The following is a 20,942-nucleotide window of genomic DNA, read 5'->3' on the forward strand; positions in this document are numbered from 1 at the left end:
ATGCAAATGTAACCCACTAGTTATTCTGATTATCAGATACTGGATATAGTATTTACTTGTGAGGTAAATTCCTTTACTTTAGAGGTAAATTCCTTACTAGGAATCCTTCCTCTAATTTTGTATTATCTAGTAGGCATCTCAAAAAATAATTGTAATAAAATTGTGCTTTCATGTGCATTATTTAACAAGGATTTAGGAGAAGTATCACACAAAGCCATTAGCAGTTAGTAAAGTATTAACAAGGTAGTACAAGACAAATGTATTTAGATCTTTTATATCTGAAAACAGGAAAAAATGCATTCTGTCTCCTACACACCTGTTTCTGTATACAACCTGAGGTGCCACAAGCCTGTTCCTGATTTCAGGGTAAGCCAAGGAACTGAACTTCCTGTATAGGGCTGACATGAAGATTTAATGTGCTTCCCAAATCCATGGGTTATGATGCTAGGCTTGATATAAAGATGCATACCATCTGCACCCAGAGAAAGACAGAAATAAAATCCAGAAACATTTTACCAACTTATAAATTTCTGGGAAATAAATCTCTATCCTCAAGGTAAGAGCCTCAATTGATCCATACAATAATGATTTGGAGTTATCATTTGATTTCGTAGTAAGGCAGCCAAGTTAAGTCTGTAAACAAAATTAATGTGCAGTGTCAAATGAGCCTTCTTTGATTCAGGAATGTCGAAAAAGCATCCCAGTATCATAATCTGTTACAATAATGTTAAATCTCTTGAAAAATAATCTGAAGGTGAGAGATGTTTCAGAAGGAGCGATGCTTCAGAAGGTTGCAGATAGAATGCTACTTTCTGCCAATCACCTTTGCAGATCTGTTCAGCCCTGCTGCACACATATGCAAACTGCATGACAGCAGACACAATTTCCTCCCTTTGACAATTCCCCCTCCTCACCCAATGCCCTTCCCTGACCAAGAGACACCAGTGATCCCACCAGTGATCTCTCCAGCACTTTGGTGGGCAGGGAAAGGAGAGATGAGGGAGGCAGTGGGGGTTTGAGGTCTGCCTTGAAGTGGTAAGCAATGTAAGCCCTGTTATTACTCTGGGTTAGGGGCAGTAGAGACTGGAGTATTGCAGGCTGCTGGGACTCAGGTCAGGGCTCTTCTGAAGCACCTGTGGAGAGCTAGTATCAGTGAGTTCCCAGGTGGAACAATAGTGATAGAACTGGCACCCTAAATTTTTCCCTTTTCACTACTCTCAATGCTGACATTCCACCAAACATAGTGAATTCTTAATTCATTTTGCCCCTCTTCCATTCATTATAGCCACACAAACAGAATACATATTTATGGATTTTATTGCAAAGGACTGCAACCACAGCAGAGCATTACAGGAGCCTTTGCACTTCATCTTGTCCTCAGAAACAGAAAAAGTTCTCTGATGGGTGGGTAACTCCACTTTAAGTGTCTTCATAAATCTACCCTAAAGACAGAGATGCAGTCAGACTGCTGATTAGACCTTTGACAGACACTGAAAGAACATTTACTGCATATGAAGATTAGATAAGATGTTCTTTGTCAAGTTTTTTTCTTTTCTATATAAGTGGAAGGATGAAAGACAGGAAGTTTCTCTAGTCTTATGTTTTCATACCGTAGATTAGAGATGAGTTAGTTCTGAAATTCCACTTAAAATGTCTCTTGGAATGCATAGCTAATTTCCTGCAGACATGATTCTCAGGCTTTTATGTAGAGTTCCAATAAATCTCTCAAAACTCTGTCCAAATAACTTTCAGGCATAGGAATTTTTTTCCTTCCCTTTTTTTTAATGTTCTCTTCTTTAATATAGGCATCAAGGTAAATTCACAATGAGGAGCTTACTGTGTTGTTCTAGATAATCACTTGTTACAGAGATTTTCTGAAGAATGTTACACAAGGTAAAACACAGTCAATAGAATGCAGAAGACTTCCATAACAGCACTCATTAGTACTGAATTTTTGAGAAAAGTAGATGAGCTTACATACTAAACAACTACATGAGAAGGTTGGGAAGGCTGTGGTTCCAGATGTGCTTATTTTGTCCTGGAAAACCATAATGGGATAAAGCTACAAAATGGAAGTTTCATGAAACATCTACACAGCTTCACTGTGTGAATCCCATGATAATGTTTTCATGGGAGTCTCCAGACTGTATTCCTGTGAAACATTATGGTCAGTCAAACGGAGTTGAAATCACAGTGAGAGGAGAATCTGACACCTGATAATGATAATTCTGTGGTATACACTTTCTGTTTCTCTCCAGCCTTCAGAATTGTTGCAATCTCTCCCTACTTTTCCTTTGGTATCCACTTCCCTTTGTAGTTTCCTACTCTGGATTGTCCTTTCACTGTGAAATTTGGTGAAGAGCAGTTCCCCATTTTGTTTATCTACTCGCTTCGTAATTGTGTAAGCTTTTGTCATATCTCACTGCACTCAACCTATCACTGCATTGCAGCATTCAGCTCTGCAGGGTGGAATCCCAGCTGGTTTAATCCCTCTACAGAAGACAGCTGCTATATGCCTGAAATGTTTTTATTTGAAGTCAGCACCTTGACTTCACTGTCCCAGGGTACTGAAGATCAGAACTGCACATAATAATAAAAAAAAGGGTGTACATGATTTTGTACAATGTAAAAATTACTTCTCCATTTTATGTCATTCCTCAGCAAAACCTTCTTGTCTTTTTTTGTCTGCCATTTTAAATGGAGCAAATACTGCTGAGGATTCGAAGTGTTGACATTTTGCATTTGCTATTTCCTTCATTTGACAAGATATCCAATTCTTACACACTGAACTTTCTACCATGATATCATTCTTATCTTTCCACTGAGGGCCTCAATATTTAATTGGCTTTTATTTTTGGATGAGTTTGATTTCCCTTTTAATTATGGCACATGTTTTACCTGGCCTTATGTAAAAATATAGCCCTACTATAAGCAGAGGTCCGGTAGAAGAAAAAGTAAGAGAAAGGGAAGGGAAAACATTTAAAATGGTAACATATTTCCTGCAACACAGACTTTCTTTAAATAGTGCTTATGTAGATGTCATTGCCAAATACCTAAGAGCAACATATTTATTTCTCAGTTCACAGATCTAGAATACAAATATGTCTTCATACAGAAAGAAGTTAAAAAACAACAGTTCATCTTGCAGGCATATTAAATTTGTTTTATTTTCTGCTAAGTTGTTGTCTACCATAAAACCATATAATTTTCTGCCAGTTAAAGATCATTTCTTTTTATTTTACTAGTGATAACTCTCATAATGAAAAATTGAGGAATTTATTAGAAGAAAAATTATTAGAAAACCAAAAGTTATCACATTTTTAATGAAAAAATAATCTTTCCTAAGTATTCCAAAGAGTCTAGATATGGTGACATAAAGCCCTTCTTCATTCTATAAATGTATTGAATATTTTGATAATAATGCAAGTTTTTCTTTCCACACATACATTTGCTTTTTAGCATTTTATTTCAAATTTTTGACCAGCAGGTATGAAACAGACTCTTAAAGCTCCTGTAAAAGCCACTTGTCATAGAACTTCAAGTTACATGTTCACAGCTCAGCGGCTCCTAGTGCCTGAGCCTAGCGAATATGGTTGGTGATACATATTCCATGCGCCTTTAAAGATATGTGCATGCTATATGGTTATAACCATTAGTATTCAGAATTTGGTGTTTAATGGCCTCTTGACATGACCCCTGAATCGCAAAGCTGTTAAAGCTCTCCATGTCCAAATTGCTGAAATATAACATTCTCAATATATCTGTTGATGTCCTGTGGTGGTGATGTAGCAAACATCCAAAAAGTCACCAGCTGTTGAATCTTTGTTGTACGTTTCACTAATTACTTGCTTCATTCTTGGACAAATATGTTATATTTTCATCTAGGCATTTGCTAATCGGGGCCTCAATGAGCTGTGAGCTATCTCCAAAATAGAAGACAACTGAATTAATTTTATCAATCAGCTTTACTTGATAGATTGGTCAAAAGAAGCATTTTCCACAGACCAAATAAGGAAATGGCAGAGGTGTTAGTGGTTGGTTTATGACTTAATTTATCATTTGCTATTTTTAAAATTCTAATTGTGTCATTTTCATGCAATGATGGTGATATGAGAGTTGCACTGACAAAATTTATTCCAATTATCTTTGACTTGAAGGAAAAATTTGGAAATCTCCGATTTACCTTTCCAGGACTCCAAGAGGTAGACTCATTGCTTCTCAGGTAACAAAGTATTTTCTCACCTCAACAGTCTCTAGGTACTAAATAAAGTAACTTTGAGTCACAAGCAGCTGCTTAAATTTGTCAGGAAGGAGCAATTCCATGCAGATGGGAACTGGAATGAAGTGTACAGACATGAAGAGTTTCTACTCTTGATAAACCTCCAGAATTATCCCAGTTCCTTACAAAGCCATAACTTATTTCCTTGTCCTAAATTTTTGGAGTCTCTTTTGGAACCATGTCATGCTGTTCTGCCTTTTGCCTAGGAGTAACCCCAGATGGGTTACTACTCTTATAGACCAGATACAGATGCAATGTTTTGGGAACTGTCTTTTCTCCCTGTCCAGGCTGGATTCCTATTACAAATCAACAAATTTTAGAGATAAGGTAATTACCTGGAAAGTAAATGTGATCCTCATATGGCTTCACAGGAATTCAGTAATATTCCCTACTATAAGCTTGTGCCTGAAATGATAATTAATTCAGCCTAGCCATAGAGATGTATGATGCACAGATGGAACATACCAGTGCTGAACAGAAAAAATATGCCATTCGATGAGATCTCCTTTTTGGGAAACTGATAACAATCAATGTGATACCCTGATAACATGGTCTCTCTACGAAGCATATGGCAAACTTGACAGCCATTTACCTTGTCATGTTTTTATAAATCCCTATGTGGGCACACAGAAACTTGAAATCTCCTCCATTAACTCAAAATAAGGGGAAAATACTCTTAAAAGCAAAAAGCCAGGAACTTTACCCTTTACCGGTGACCTTTAAAGACAGAAGTAATAAGCGGTTCTGAAAGAGCAGCACTCAGGTAACCTCAGTGATCCTTTCTCTTAAATGTCATTTGAAGCAAAAAAAAATTCACAATGTATTTCCAGGTTTATGGAGTAAAGCTACCTCTAGTACTCTGTCTAGATTAGTTTGCTGTTACAGAAATATGACACCATACTGCTATTGTTAAATACATGTGTGATTCCAGAGGTCCTCTATATTTTCTAACTTAGAGGCATCCTCTTCTATATATGCTCACTCAGAGGAAATGCTTCTATCTTTGAGAGCTTAAATGTTATTTATTTCTTCTTTGTATAAAAATGCTGATTTGATTCTCAGATGGCCAGTTTGTAGCAACTGCCTGTAGATTTGATATTTGAGTTGTATGATTTTTACATTAACAGTCCAAATATTCACCTGTACCGCCCAGGGGAATAAGAAAGTGAAATTTGGATTTTTATAATGTGCTGGCTGCTCTGCTAATGACAATGAATTGATTTCTCATGTATGTAACACCCACGCTTTTTGGTGCTTTATTTCAATCTGGGCTTAAACCATGACATGAAGTCAGTAGTCCTTGTATCCTTAAATCCTTCAGAAGCAGACCTAGATTTGTATTGATTTGCTTTTCCATTTAGAACCTTCTCTGTAAAAATACAGCTCAGCCCAAGAATTGCCAATAAACTCTTTAATATTCATTATTTGAAGGTTGGACTTGTGACTAAAGCTACTGCTAATGATGATCAGTTTAGATTACAAATGCACTTATAAAATTACTCATTCAGTGTTGTACTTTTTTTGTGCTTTGGTTCACAGACCCAATTTGGCTCAGAGTACATGAGCTGGGGTGTTTATTAATGAAGTTAAAGTAGAAGTTGATGCAGGTGCACAGGAAATGCAGGCTGGCTGTAGCATGAGAAGCACACAGAGAGGCACATTTTATTTTTCCTCCACAAATTTCCCAGGAAACACAGAGATGTGCCTTATTCTGGGCACTTTGGCCTTCTCTTGGATCCTCCAGGTAATATGTAAAACTCATCATGAAATATGCCCAATAGAAGCCAGTGATGGAGATGTAGGGTAGATAAAGGGATTTTTCCAACATTTGAGTACCTGGGGAAGAAAACAGAACAGCCCCTTTACCCAGTTTATGTTCTACAAACATCAAGGCCACAAATCCTTTAGGCTTGGAGCTGTAACCATCAAACATTGGTGAAGAGTAAATAAAATGTTTTTGTTTGGCAGCAAGGTCCCTGCTTTAGCTGAAAAGAAAAACTTGTATTGTTTGTAAAAATTTTTGGCCTGGATTGCTTTTGTTTTAAGGGAATAAGTAGCCCCTCGAGTAAAAGATGCGATAAGAGACTAAATTTGGATCCTCAATTGCAGACAGCTGTTAAATAAGTCACAAGTGAAATTACTTTGGCATTGTTAACTCTTGAAAACAGATACAAGCTGAACATTCAACATGCCTGACTTCAGCACCTAATTTTTCACTCCATTTCTGTTTTCTGAGTCCTTAAACAGAACAACTTCAATTTTAAATCTATAGTCTCCTGCCAAGAATTGATTGAAAAAATATGCTTTAAAAATAATGCTCTCTAGGTATATTTTTAATAGTAGAAAATATATTTAAAGTAGAAGAACTATTATAACATGAAATACATTTTAATAGAATTCCTCTGAATATTTTTGAAAACTTATTTTTGAAAACTAGCATCTCCATAATCTGTGGAAATTATTTTCTCCTGAATCGCTTATTATCTATGTCTCCTATTAGATATATTTTGATGATTTCTAAGCAGCAAAAATTTCAATTTTAGAACCATACAAGATAAAATATAAGTGCTTGCAAATAAAATTATATTCTCATGTACATAATTTTTTAATTTAGGTACCCTGAATTGCTACTGGAGCACAGGCTGGGAGATGAACACCCCCACCACCATTGGCTAATGACCTTTTATTTGTGTTCTCATCCTTCCTTCATTTCCATCTTTGGTCTTGCTGGCCATGAATACTTCAGCTGTATGTGAGACTGAGTAGTTCTGTTCATTTTCAAGTACATCTTGACTAAATCTTTCAGTTTCAATCTGACAAAAGGCAGTTGAGTGTGCAGGGGATTTACTTATGATCTGAGAGATATCTGTTCTACTCATTACTCTACCCCCAGGTGGCCACTGGAAAAATTGCTTGTTCCCAGTATGAGAAACAAGGACAATAACCCTTCTTGCACCCCAGTGGACATGTAGGCAAGGAAGATATTCAAAGACAGTTGCCTATCCAAACCCAACTTAGAGTCCTTTACCCAACATAGTCACAACCAGCTGTGGTAACGAGTGGGAACAGATCACCCATGCTGAAGAGGAAAAAATCTGGGGAATCAATGTCTTTAGAAGGTCAAAATACATTATCAAACCATAAAAAGTATAGTTTTTACTATTTCAGAAGAGGTGGGTTTTAGGACAGTGGCACAAATGCAGCCAGTGGACTGACAGCGTTATCCTCTGAGGAAGCGCCTTTCAGAGCAAGTGAATAACACCTCTGACAATGGTTTTACATAAGAAGACAGATGTGGCCAGATGCCTTTTCTGAGTGAAACCCACTGAGGAGCTGGAAGCCTTATCTGCTTCAGTTGTGCCCACTTGACTCCTTCTTGTCAATGAATCCATTTCCCTTATCAAACTTGTCTCGTCTTTCAGGGGATTTGACCTTTCTGAATTATACACAGAGCTCTTGTGTAACAGGCCTTATATCAGTGTGTTTACCATCTGTTCTCCTTTTCTGAATGCAGACATGTGTTACTGTTTATCCACTATGTGTCACCAGTTTACTACAACAAATTCAGTCAAGTGGAAATCAGGTCAAGGTGAAATTTATTTCAGGCATTTTTGTTCCACTTCATTTTACAGGTCGCCACATGCTAATAATATGAATTCTGAACAAGGATCAAAAAAACCAAATAAAATTATGTTCTGGCTTCTGACTGACATTTTCAATGGATTGTTTCATTCACCTTTTGGAAAACTTCATCCTTTACTTGGCTTCACTGGAAAACATAGCTGCTGGAAATTTTAGCAGATTGTTGGACAATATGGAAGGTGAAAGCTGAACACTTATTGCAAAGCTAAAAAAACCCAAGGTGTATTTATCTTTTAATACTGTATAGTGGGCAAGAAAGTTGTATAATTCTCATCTTTTCCTTGTGTGTACCTGATGCAAGGAACATAATGCAAAATCCTGAAAAAGATGTCCACACCCACTGTGTAAGAACTTGCCACCACCCCAAAGATTAGGCAGATTTTCATTTGATTCCCTGGAAATCAGTCTGCATTTAGCCTTTATGTTATTGAGCAATACAATATTATTACATAGAATAATTATTACTAATTATAATTCTGTGAGAATGGGGCATCAATATGGGTTCAGAAGTGAGATGACTTCAAAGGATGTGTAAGAACAGACACTGATTACCTTGGGCCTCCATGACTGCTTGCTGGTGGGATGAGGTATGCTGGGTGTACTCAGCCCTTTAGACCTCAGAGAATAACCCAAGACATTTACTTGGATTGTGCAAATTGGCCTTAGCTATGGAAATTTCATAAATTGCTTTCCCCAGAAAAAGCAATTTTGCAGACCTCGAAGTACATACCAGAGCTATTACCACTGTGCTTGTGCAAAGAATCCCTTCCTCTTTACATAAACATAAATTACTTGTTTCTCTAGACCCCTGAGAAAGTTTAATCTAGTCAAGATTCAAGACATGAAAATATAGTGAGTGAACAAGCTTTTGCCTTAAAACATGCATTTCTTTCACACGATTATGTTTCTCAGTATTAGCTTTTCTAAAGCATCCATTCTTACCAAGGAAAAAAAGGATCCTTGCAAAATGTTTGCAATTTCTGCTCACTTATTTTATTGCCATTTCAGATGTGTTTCATGACCTTTTATTAAGAGTCATGTTCTAGTCTGCAGGTCAAAGAGCTTTTAGCAAATAAAAGTAAGTGGCACCAACCTCAATAACAGCAAATGGAGTCCTCAGCCACAAAGACAGATGCACTTTCCTATCTCCTTTTCTACCTCTCTTCTCCATAAGCAGGCTGATCTATGATAAGATTGAGTAAAGATTCACTTCTCTGAGTAAATCTATTGTCACAGATTAGGTCGGTGTAGAACACTTACTATGGTTATAGAACGTGTTGATAAACTTATGGGACAAAATATAAATTAATTGGAAATATGGGTTAATAATATTCATTCATAGAGCACAAAGACTCCCAGTTCTGCTGATTTGAACAAGTGTTGAATACTTTCACAGAGCTGTGTCCTGCTGTTTATAGATGTGACCCATGATACTGATCCCATGCTGCCATTTTTTAAAAAACTGATAAAAAAACACATTCAATTGAACATCATAACATGCTAGAGTTATTTTACTTGTGGCTAAATATTTATATTTCATTAAACTGGAAAAGAATCAGCTAACATGGAGTTCCACTGAGCTAGGTCATGTAAAATAGACAAAGAAATTGCTGGTTCTGGCCCAGACAAACACACAATCTATCTTTATATGATGGGACCATTGTGATTCCACTGAGGGAATGGAGGGTGACTGCAGCATTTGGAGTTTTCACGGCAATTCCCTTTCAAAAAAATTAAAAGAAGACTTGAAGTCAGCTGCTAATCTCAAGGGTTTTCACAGTGTCAGCGGAGATGAGGTCTCCTACAGGATAATGCAAAACAAGAGCCCACACATCCTCTCTTGATTTCAAAGTGACACCATCCAGATTTTCAGATATACATCTTCCATAGGAACACCAATCTACTGCTGAGGAGCTTAAAAAAATAAACCAAACACTGTAGTTGGTCCTGCAGTGAACAGGGTTTTGCTGCAATTCCAAGAAGGACAAAACTTCTGTGCAGGTTTTTTTCTGCTCCTTCCTGTGTTCATATATTCCATCATGACTCTCAGAGAAGTGTCACCTGTCATAGTACTCTGTTTACTAACTGTAAGTTGAGGATTCAAATATTTATTTCCTTTCTGTACTCTGGATGCAACTTGTACGAGGTGACTTTTTCTCTGACCTGGCAAGAAATGGGTAGAAGCTCATAAACATATGTAACACATTTTTAGATCATATGTTGGGTTGACCTTGACTGGACATCAGTTGCCCACCAAGCTGCTGTGTCACTCTCCTCCTCATTAGGACAGGGCAGGGAGAAAATAAGATGGAAGAAAACATATGGGTCAAGATAAAAGGGAGTCAAATAAAGCAAAAGTAAACACTGCACATGCAGAAGCAAAGAAAACCAAAAGACTTGTTGTCTACTTCCAATCAGCAGGCAATATCCAGCCATTCCCTGGGAAGCAGGGCTTCAGTCCATGTAGCAATTGCTCTGGAAGACAAATGTCATAATAAAAAATGCCCCCCTCCTCTTTCTCCTAGCTTCTATTGCTAAGCAGACATCACATGGTATGGAATATCCCTGTGGGCAGTTTGGGTCAGCTGTCCTGGATATGTTGCCTCCAAAAACCATGTCTACTACCTGCCACCTACTGAGGGGAAAATGTTGAAGAGACCATGTTGAGGCTGTGTGAATGGTTCTCAACAACAGCCAAAACATTGGTGTGTTATCAACACTTTTCTAGCTACAAATACAAAGCACAGCACTGTGAGGGCTGCTGTGGGAAAATTAACTCCACCTCAGCCAAACCCAGTTAATACAGTTAATTATGATATTAGTTCAATAATGTTTGATGAAGAGCTGTGTTTTTATAACTAGACATTATCTGAATGTGTGGTAGAGTCTCTACGGAGCACTGAAATTTAAGGAATTCTTCTAATCAGAATAGAAAAAATGGCTCTGTGCCCACCACCAGGGAGTCCAGAGCAACTGCAATAGCTGGAATTGATTCTTCATTTTTTCCCTCAACACAGTGCACTGCAGTATAATGTTTAGGTCACAAATCTGTTAGGTTGATGAGTCAGGAACACGGCACACCTCGAGGCTGTAGTATTATAGTCAAGAAACATAAAACATCCAAAATCAAAGCCCAGAAAAATATGTGCTTCTGCCTTTTCCTTATCAAAGCTGGATTCCTAGGCTGCCTTCACACATGGAAGAGAGATGTAAAAAGAGTGTTATTAAACATCTGACCTTTGTAACCAGTCTCTCAGATCAGTACAAAGGTTCACCTTCCCCTCCCTCACCCTGCTCTGCATGACTGAGATCAGCATCCCTCAACTCTGATCATGACTGCCATAAAGCTTAGCCCTGCCCTCTTCTAACCAGTCTCTCAATAATTTATCACTGACCAGGTATCTGGCAGAAGAGTTACTTGCAGCAGTGCCTTCCTTTGTGATATTCAAGCCTTAGAGTCGTGGTATTATGATTCATGCTAAGTTCCCTCATTAGATCCATTAAGGATTTGCAAAACCAGTAAGTATTTTCCTTATGAGTATTTGTTTAAAAAATGAGAAAACATAAGCAACTGTCCTAAAATTTAGACACAGTTGTAAAATTTTCTGCAGCTCTACTAAATATCTAAGTGACTTCTGTAAAATTGTGACAATTACAACTAAATAGAAACTCTTTTAGCTCCACTCTGGAAAGCTAATATTGGCTCTTTTTGAATAACAGGAGAAAGAGTAACTTTCAACCATAAGCACAATTAATTTTAAAAAGCCCTAAAAGACAGCATAAAATTACATGGTCTTTTCCACAGTAGGAGTCCTTAGACTGGGCCTATACAAAACAGTCCACTCTATGAAAAATATTTGATTATTCTAATGAATAGAAAAATTAACATTATCTATTTCATAGATAATTGTGAGAAATGCCTCACGTGTCCATGGCAATGTGAATAAAGTCAAAAACTACTATGGCTCATGAAAAAAAATTCATATCATAGGAAACAGAATGAATTATTTGTGCATTATTCTAAAATATGATAAAGAGTTACCTTGTAAAAAACTTGCCATTTATAAGATCGCATTAATTCTCATAATTAACTTGCTATAGTTATAAGATGGCTCACAGTAGTTTAGTGGCTTTCAGTAACTTTTTCAGCATTGGTTATTTTATTGCATATGGTCCAATTTATTAATTTTTTTCCATTTCTGTTTTTACAGAAGATACTTCTCTGTAGTATAAAATAAATCAGATTCTGTGAAGCATGAGGAAAATACCTAATGGAGGATTTTATTCTGTTTCTGAAAAATAATAATATTCTGAAAAACGTTCCATCACTCTCTAGTCTGTTTCCCACTATTCGCCTAACATTGCTGGAATTTTAAGTTGATCATTTCTCATCTTTTCCCTCTTTTACCTTCAATAACACACATATCATATTGATGTATGACAGAAAATAGCTGCAATTACTAATGAAAAAACATCTATTGAAAAAAATATTCTACATAAGGATTTAGTTTATTGGTCATCACTACAAAGAAATATCAATTATAATAATTTTACTTGAGGAAACACACAGCTATGTGGAGAAGAATTTGGTAAAATATGTTGGTGCCATGATCTGGATATTTCACATTCAATATGCTTCATTACTCTTGTCAGGTGTGTACATCAATCAGAGTTGTCTCACCTTCATTCACAGATTTCTCTTGCTTTAGCAAGATCGTCCCATCACGTGAATCCTTTTCTCCTTCCTTTTGTACATAATCAATCCTATGAAAAGGGTTTCATTTTTCCCTCTACAAAGTGTGAAGGCATTTGTTTCAAATCCTGAGATGCAACCCTGGAATGAGAGTAGAGCTCACCGAGTCAAGACTTCCCTGTAAGATTTACTGAATGAGGTCTCCATAACAGGCCTGAACGGATATTGGTCAACACCAAAAGGTTCCTTTTGGTGCTTCAGTGACCTTAGCTCAGGAGATTTGCAGCTCAGGAGGGATGCAGCAGTGGTTATTCTTGTCCTCTAGGAGATGGGGTTTACCAACATGGAGCTGGAGTGCAGAGCAGCACTTTGAGCAGATACAACAGCTACAACTCTCAGCAGGGATGTTCCCTGAGATCCTGAATGTGGCAGAACAGTTCTAGCATGCGGCACTGGAGCCATTCCCATGGCAGTGCCAGAGCTCTGCTGTTCAGACTGCCTTGGGGTGTCCCCATGCCTGTGCTGAGTGCCATGTGCTCCCACACAGGTGTTCCCATTTCCATATCTGCACTTGGAAACAGATTCCCAACTGCAGCAGCAGAGATGTACATTAAGAGTGATAAACTATCATGTGTGGAAGTGGAAGCCTAAGATAACACATGCAGAGTGATATTGTACTATTTTTGTGAAATAAAGTAATGAAAGAACTTGATAAAACCTGATATTGAAAAAAAAGAACCCCACAAATGAGTTTAAATATACTAGATTTGAACAGCAGCTCTGAGCTTTGGGGGTTTTGTTTGACTGACTATTCTGTTCTGCGTGTTTCAGAAAAACTTCAATCTACTTATAAAAAGGTAGAAATAAGGAAAGTTGAAAAGGTGAAAAAAAAAAAAAGTGAAAGCTGAAAGCGGAAACTTCCAAAAGAACATTGATCAGTCCATGAAACAATATAAAAATAAAGAAATAAAGAGTGCCTCCATACAGAAAAAGGCTAACATAACAAAAATGTCTGTAACTATGGAGATAATACACTTTGAAGCAACCTGCCTATAATAAAGTTTCACTTACTGGATTACTGCAAATATTTAATAACTTGTAGTACTGCCAAAGCTCAGACTAAACTATAGTTATTTTCCCTGTCAAAAACTATTCAGCTGTGCAATGTCAAGCCACCAGAAGTCGTCTTTATTGCATCCATATGAGAAAAGCTAACCACATTTCATTTTTCTAGAGTAACAGTTTTCTTTTTGTTAGCATGCTATGAATGTACTTGGAGATCAAAAAACTGTTATTTAAAACAAAATGTTAGAATGGTTCAAATTAAAATTAAATCATAATCATTTGTTGAATTGGCAAGACTATGAGCAATCTGGTCATGTGATTGTAATTAATACAGACTAATGACTTGACAAAAAGCCTTTCAAAAGGTGTATTTATAAAGGGCTGGTTTTAATATATCCATTAATAGTAATCTTTCAGCTTTTGGTACATCCCAAAATCACTCAAATATTATGATAAATTGATCACAGAATAATATCATCTGCAAGTTTTGTTTCTTACATATGAACCTATCACTACTTTATGCAGTCAGGTGTTGTGGTCTAGGATTGTTCTTGCCAAATCAGTGCCCCCACCAAGACTGTCCCATACCACACATTGGTCTCCCACTCTCCCTTCCTGCTGCAATGGGATGGAATTGAGAATTGGAGGCACGAAAGGTGAAGATTATGGGTTGAGATAAGAACAAATTACTGGAAGCAGCAATGAAATAAGAAAACGAATAGGAAAATATTAATAACAAAATTATACAAAAGAGAGAGTTATTCACATGCAAAAATGCTCACTTTGGACCCCCAACAATGAAAAATGGTGGATGGCTTCCCCCTTGTTTATGTATGAAAGTCTAAAATATTTTCTAAATAAACCATAACTGCATAGATATGCAGACAATACCTTTAATGCCCTTTATGTAACTATTAAACACCTTTATGCTTAATTGTCAGCCATTGCTTAGCCTTTTTGACAGAAATTCCACAGATAGTGGGTTATATTTATCTAACCATAATTAGTTGGGTTTTTTTTGTGTTTTAGACCGTGTCTTGCACAATAAAAAATATGGAATGTGAGCTCTACAGAGAAAAGAAGGACAGAAAACACTTTTACAGACTTCAGGCAGAGGAGTGGAAGGATTTTAGTAGTAAGGGAAGGCAACATATTTAGTAGAAAGAGTAGTAGAAAGTAGTCCATGAGTTGCTACACAAAACCACAAGAAGGCAGCATCAAGAAAAAGCTAACAGAAACATCTACAAGGAACACATGGATTGTAGGGAAGGCAAAACACAGAAGGAATGCAAAAACTGCTGAAGAAGCTATAACAGCACAGAAGTGAAAGGAAACTGCCAAAGGAGAAGATGCTACCACCAATATTTGTTGATATAGATGGGTAGCAAAAAACCTATCAATACAGGGATTTTTAGGTAAAAAAATCCATCAAACATTTTATTTCATTCAGATGTAATGAAGTTCACAAACAGAATTATGTAGGCATACATTATTCAGTAGTTATTTATTAGGTTCTGTTACACTTGTGAAAAAGCAGATAGTCCATAGGTATCCAGATTTGCCATGAACCTGCTTCTGCAATAGTGTTAGACATCTCCTGCACAGTTCTCAAGAATTACTTCTTAAAATTCTACTCTAACTGAATTCAGTAGAGAAACTCACATCAATTTTAATGTAGGTATTGGCTTTTTTTTTTTTTCTAATTAGGATGTAAAAAAAAGTCTCTTTCCAGTTCATCTTCTGGAATACATTTATTTTTAAAATGTGTCTCTGGAAGACTATTTTAAACACATGGGCAGCCTATTAGCTTTTTATCTTGCTGGGTTATTACCACAGAATTAGCAATAGAAAAACCATCTATTGCATATTCAATATGCAGCACAGGCTTTTGCTGAGCCCTAAGGGAATATAATCCAGCAAGGAAGGAAAAATATTCCTCTCTTCTTTTTCCACAGGGCTGTTTTCATTTCCTCCTGCCTTCTACTGGAAGACATCAGACCTTCCCAAGAGAGGCCAGCTTCAGAGTCTGACAGCCAAATGACCTAGAAGAGCGAGACCTCTGGCATTATTCTTGCTTTTTATATCTATTCTGAATGTAAAAGCTATATAAAGAAATGAAGGAGAACTATTTGTTAATTATTCAACTTAATCACTGGCAGAAGCTACACTGTGAGATTGTATTTATTTTACTGTGCGTGAAGACTTGTGCAAATGAACCAAAATTAATGCAGGTAGACAGGAAACAAAGGCAACTAGCAGGTCAAAAGTGCAGTAGACTTGCCATGCCTGTCTGCATAGCTTGTCCTCAGCACAGAAGACAGGGAACTGTGCATCACTGGGAAGAAATAAGAGGAAGCAGCCAGCCCTTGAGTATGATTATAAAATAGCCCATCTAAATGTTATAACTAAGCTTTGGAGTGTTTCAAGTAAATGTTTAGAATAGTTCTCTTTTTCCTCCCTGTTCTTTTCAATTTCTAGAGCACTATGTGACTTTACTTCTTCTCTACATCCCTATCCCATGAAAGGTCACATTAGCAATATAGGATTAATTGAATAGTGCATTAAATCAAATTATCACAAGTTATTTTTACATATGCTTTTATTATAATTTCAAAAAGTGAATGTTTAAAAACTATAACCAAAGGCAATACCATGGTCAGAGGCAAAAATACAAATGGTCCATAAGAGCACAGACTTAAGGCGTGGTGCTCTGTGATTACCATTTCTTTAGTATTTTCTTAACAGAAAACAATTCTTGCACAGCTTCTGCCTTCAGAGCTTGCCATGGAGAACAGGATTTATCTTATGCATTTTTCATTAATTAAAAATTAACTTTTAGCTAAATTCACTGTCCTAATTAAGTAAGATCCCCTTACCCCCAAAGGATTTATTTTATTTAATCTCAGGGTAGGAGCCATAAATCACTATTTCCAGAAGCAAAGTCATCCTACTTTTTTCTCCGCTGACTACCTAGGCATGACATATAGATATGTTGTTCAGAATACCCAACTTCTGGACATCCAAAGTGAGATGAAGCAAGACCCCTTATTCAAATACATAAATGCAGTTAAATGGCACGAAAATGCCTCTCTGATTTACCTGAGACTATGGCTCATGTCAGCAGACATTAAAGGATGTCACAGGGCATGTGATTCTCTGTGGATATTTACCCTTGGAGCAGATAATGAACTAGTTTGGTTTTTAAGGGCTGGGACTTTGATAAAATCTGGGAAAAAGCCTATGGATACAATTTTGAAAAGCAGGTACATTTTTCTGAAATCTGGCCACAGAAAGGCGATTTTATTTCTAGTGTCCAGTAAACGAGCTTACTTGTTGTTTCCCACAGAAAAAACTATCAGCATGAGTGAAAAGTTTCAGAGCTTGTCTATGTACAGCTGCAAAAAAGAGATATAAAATTTAGAAATGATCATCCCCTCTGTGGCTGTGGTTTTTCAAACTGATAAGAGAAAAACTTATAAAGCAAAAGGCTAAAGGTATTCCCTCTCTGTACAGGAAAAGATACATTCCAGGTCTAGAAGTCTTTGACCTTCTTTAAACTAGGTATGTCTGCTGCTGATGATCAGAAGTTTTTTCCTGTAAAGTGCTTTTAAGTTTATCTGTTTCTCAAGCCTCATTTTTGGGGAGAAAAACAGAGTTTAAGAAGAGAGATTAGAGGCATTTCTGACAAGCCAAGCCAGCTGCTCATAGTTACATTACCACAAGCCAGCATTTCCCATTTTATATTCAAAGGCATGAATACTTTACCCAACACACTTTGATATTTCTTTGGACTGCCAATTATTACCTGACCAATCTAGATCTGTCTGTAAGATGCTTTTTTAAAGTATTTTATTACTAAATTTAGCTGCAGAGTTAATTGGGATCTCTTATTTCTGGGCTTGTTTCACAGAAGTGGTTTCCACAGGGAAGAAGCACGCATATGAGTATCCACTCTTGTGTGTATCATGGAGAAAAAATGTCTGGATAAAAGAGTTAATAGGACTTAAAAACAGCATGAGCCCTTAGAGCAACAGAACTAGGAAATTACAGTGCACCATAAAAATTTAGAGAATTTTTATTAATATTCACCATACTTTCAGTCTTCATGGTGTTTTTAGTGAACAATTAAGAGCCATCAAACTATTCATAAACTGCAATTATAAGATATAAAAATCCAGCCAAACCGAATAGTAATTGCTCATGTTTATGAAAATACTTCTGAATTCTCTAGGATATCTTGAACAGATAACCAGTCAACAAACCTCCCTTTTACAGAGATTTTTAGCACAGACATTTAATATTAAAACTGTTACTGTTTTTAACTATCCATTAAGTGGATGGAAAGAGAGGAGTGATGATGAGCAAAATTTTAGGATTCATTTTACCTCTAGTTATGCTAAACCATACCTTGTGGGCCATTAAACCACTCTGTAAGTCTCTGCTATCAGGGAGTAGTTGGCCAATAAACAGAAAATTACATTGTGTAAGTCTGTGAAGTTGTATGGGTAAGGAATCCATAAGCAACTGTTACCTACAGCACATACAAGGAATGAGAATGTTGGCCAAGTGACAAAGTTAACTACATAAATTGACTATTCCTGAAATATTACACATAAAGCACACAAAGTAGGTGCATTTTTTGCATTCTCTAAATTACAAGAGTATTAATCTGCCAAAAAATTCTTCAGCACTGGTTTCTCTCCCAAAACTGGTTGTATAATTCAAAGTGAAGTGTTTTACAAGGACAGTAATATGTATTTTTTTAGTATCATTCATCAGCTAGATATAGATTTGGACATACAATTATATATATATATGTGTGTGTGTGTGTGTGTGTGTGTATGTATAGCACATAAACCTCTCCATAACTGTTGAAAATTTTCACTAATTTCTTTGTCACAAATATTTTAGACTCCACGTAAGCCATCCCAAAACAGCCCCATGGTTTGACATATTGGACATCCCAGAGTTTGCCAGGAGAACAGTGAAGTCTGGAATTTGTCTGATATATCTCTATCAAATTTATAATAATAAGCTATCTAAAATAGTGAAAGTTTATGATACAGACCCCAGAATTATGGTCTTGTAGAAACCAAGATCATTGGTAGAGCCCATGTGTTTACAAGGTGGACACAAGTTGGGCCTAAAATGCTCTGCTTGGAATTTGGTGTAAAAGTGTTTCTTCTAGTCAGGAAAGTCCAGAATTTTCTACACTATGTTAATGACATTCATCCATGAGGATTTTTGTGGGAGGAAAGCACAAAAATTTAAATAGCTTTTAGTGTGCTGTTGGAGGCCATCATACACAGGAGCTGGAAGTACAGAGAGCAAGCACAAAGTGTGGACATTAAAGGAGGCTCAACTGGTTTAAATCAGTCTAACTGACTTAATGGAAGAATTTCAGTTTGGACAAGATGAGATCAGAGCTCTAATACTAGGAAAATTTTTTAAAGGGTGAAGAGGAAATGCCACCTTCAAAAATTAAGATAAAGAATCAGCAAACTTTACTCTTATATGTAATGTTTTCAACAACATTTAGGTTTTGGACTTTGATGAGATTACTCACTAATCTTTCAATGAGCAGATCAGGACTAGTGAATTTTAGACTAATGATTTTCATGGTGTTTCCTATGGTCAATCTGCAGCTCTCCAGCTAAATTTGTCCAAAGCTACATAAACGAATGAACTCATATAATAAAATCTGTTCTCTGGCTAATGTAAATAAGAGAGGTAAAACCACAGATCACATATGGGGACAGAAATGTAAGGAAATAATTAAAGATTTAAGGAACACTACGATATGAAAGACACTTATTCTTCCAGGGTCTATCTATCAAGGACAACTCAAGGAAGCAAGGTCTATTTTCAAAATAGATGTTAATTCCTTACCCTGAGGCAGAGAAAAATATTAAAGAAGGAGAAAGCCATTGGAATACCCCACATTTTCAGAATTACTGGTCTTGTTTGCCAGATAAGTCATTGAAATTAATTATTAGCCATGACCAGGATGTCATTTTTAAACAGTAAGGTTTAGGACTCAATTTCTTTACCTTACACAATGCATTCTTCTGTTTTATTTAAGAGAAACAATTTGGACCAGTCCCTTAGCTTTTAGCAGTTTATCTTGGTTGTGAACAGAAATGAATTTACATGAGAAAGACAAGAACATCTTACTTTGAAATGTCATTTAGAAAAGTTCAATTTTTTTCCTTTCGTGCACCTAGGGCTTTATTGAGTTCCCAGTCACACTGCGGAACATCCCAGGTGGATCTAAAAAAGCCTACCCACTGAGGGCAGTGAAAGAACCACTGGGAGAAGCCAGAGGAGAAATGCTGTACCAATGGAACATGCTGATGGTACCAGACTAAGCAGGTCATCCAGAGCCATACACTGACAGCTTTTCAAAACATCCAATACAGAAGACCAAGTACATAATTTCTGAGCAAGCACTGGAGCATCCTGAATAGAAGTCTTCCTCACAGGGTTCTCAGTCCCTGTTCCTAAATGTGTGTCATGTTGTAGAATAACCAAAATTATTTTTTGACAGAAGGAAATCCAGATTTCCTCATTCTCTGAGTTTTGTGACATTGAGCATCTTTATATCAGTCACTTTTATGTCTAATATATCAGTCACTACAAATGTCTAATTGAAGTAAAACAGCCTCGACAAAGCATTTCTATTCTTTTTAGTCATTGCCTGTCCCTTCCTTTGCAGTTATGTACATTGATAGAATTATCGCAAGCTCATTTTGATTGGAAGCTGGCAAAGACTCGAAATTCAGCAAGCAGTAGGAGGAAATGAGTTAGGTTATCACACATTATCACACATGCATATAAGTGTCCAAATCATTGAGTTATTGAATTAAAGATGAGCAGTGTAGTATCATGACAGCCACTACATAAGGAACAGGTACATGAGAAAGGCTATCCAATAGTGATGCCCTCTCATCTTCAGTGGAGTTTTCCCCTTCTTATAATAGCCAGTTTTCCACTCCAAGTTTACTCCAGGTCCCACAGTTCCACTGTTTCAGATGTTAAATCTACCATAATAATGAACTTTTAGATTCTCTTTTATATTTTCCTATAGATTATGATGTAGATGAGCTGTGAAGAGGTGACGCATCTCTTAGAAAACGTAGGTCCATGTTTTTGTCAAGTAGAAGATGGGCTAAACAATTATAGCTTCAAAGAAAACAAAGACAGGCCCACTATCATCAAAAAATCCAGTTTTGAGGCTAAATAATTTAGATATTGCATCATGTT

Source organism: Zosterops lateralis (genome assembly GCF_965231275.1).
Source record: "Zosterops lateralis genome assembly, chromosome: 1".
In the NCBI taxonomy this organism is placed as follows: Eukaryota; Metazoa; Chordata; class Aves; order Passeriformes; family Zosteropidae; genus Zosterops; species Zosterops lateralis.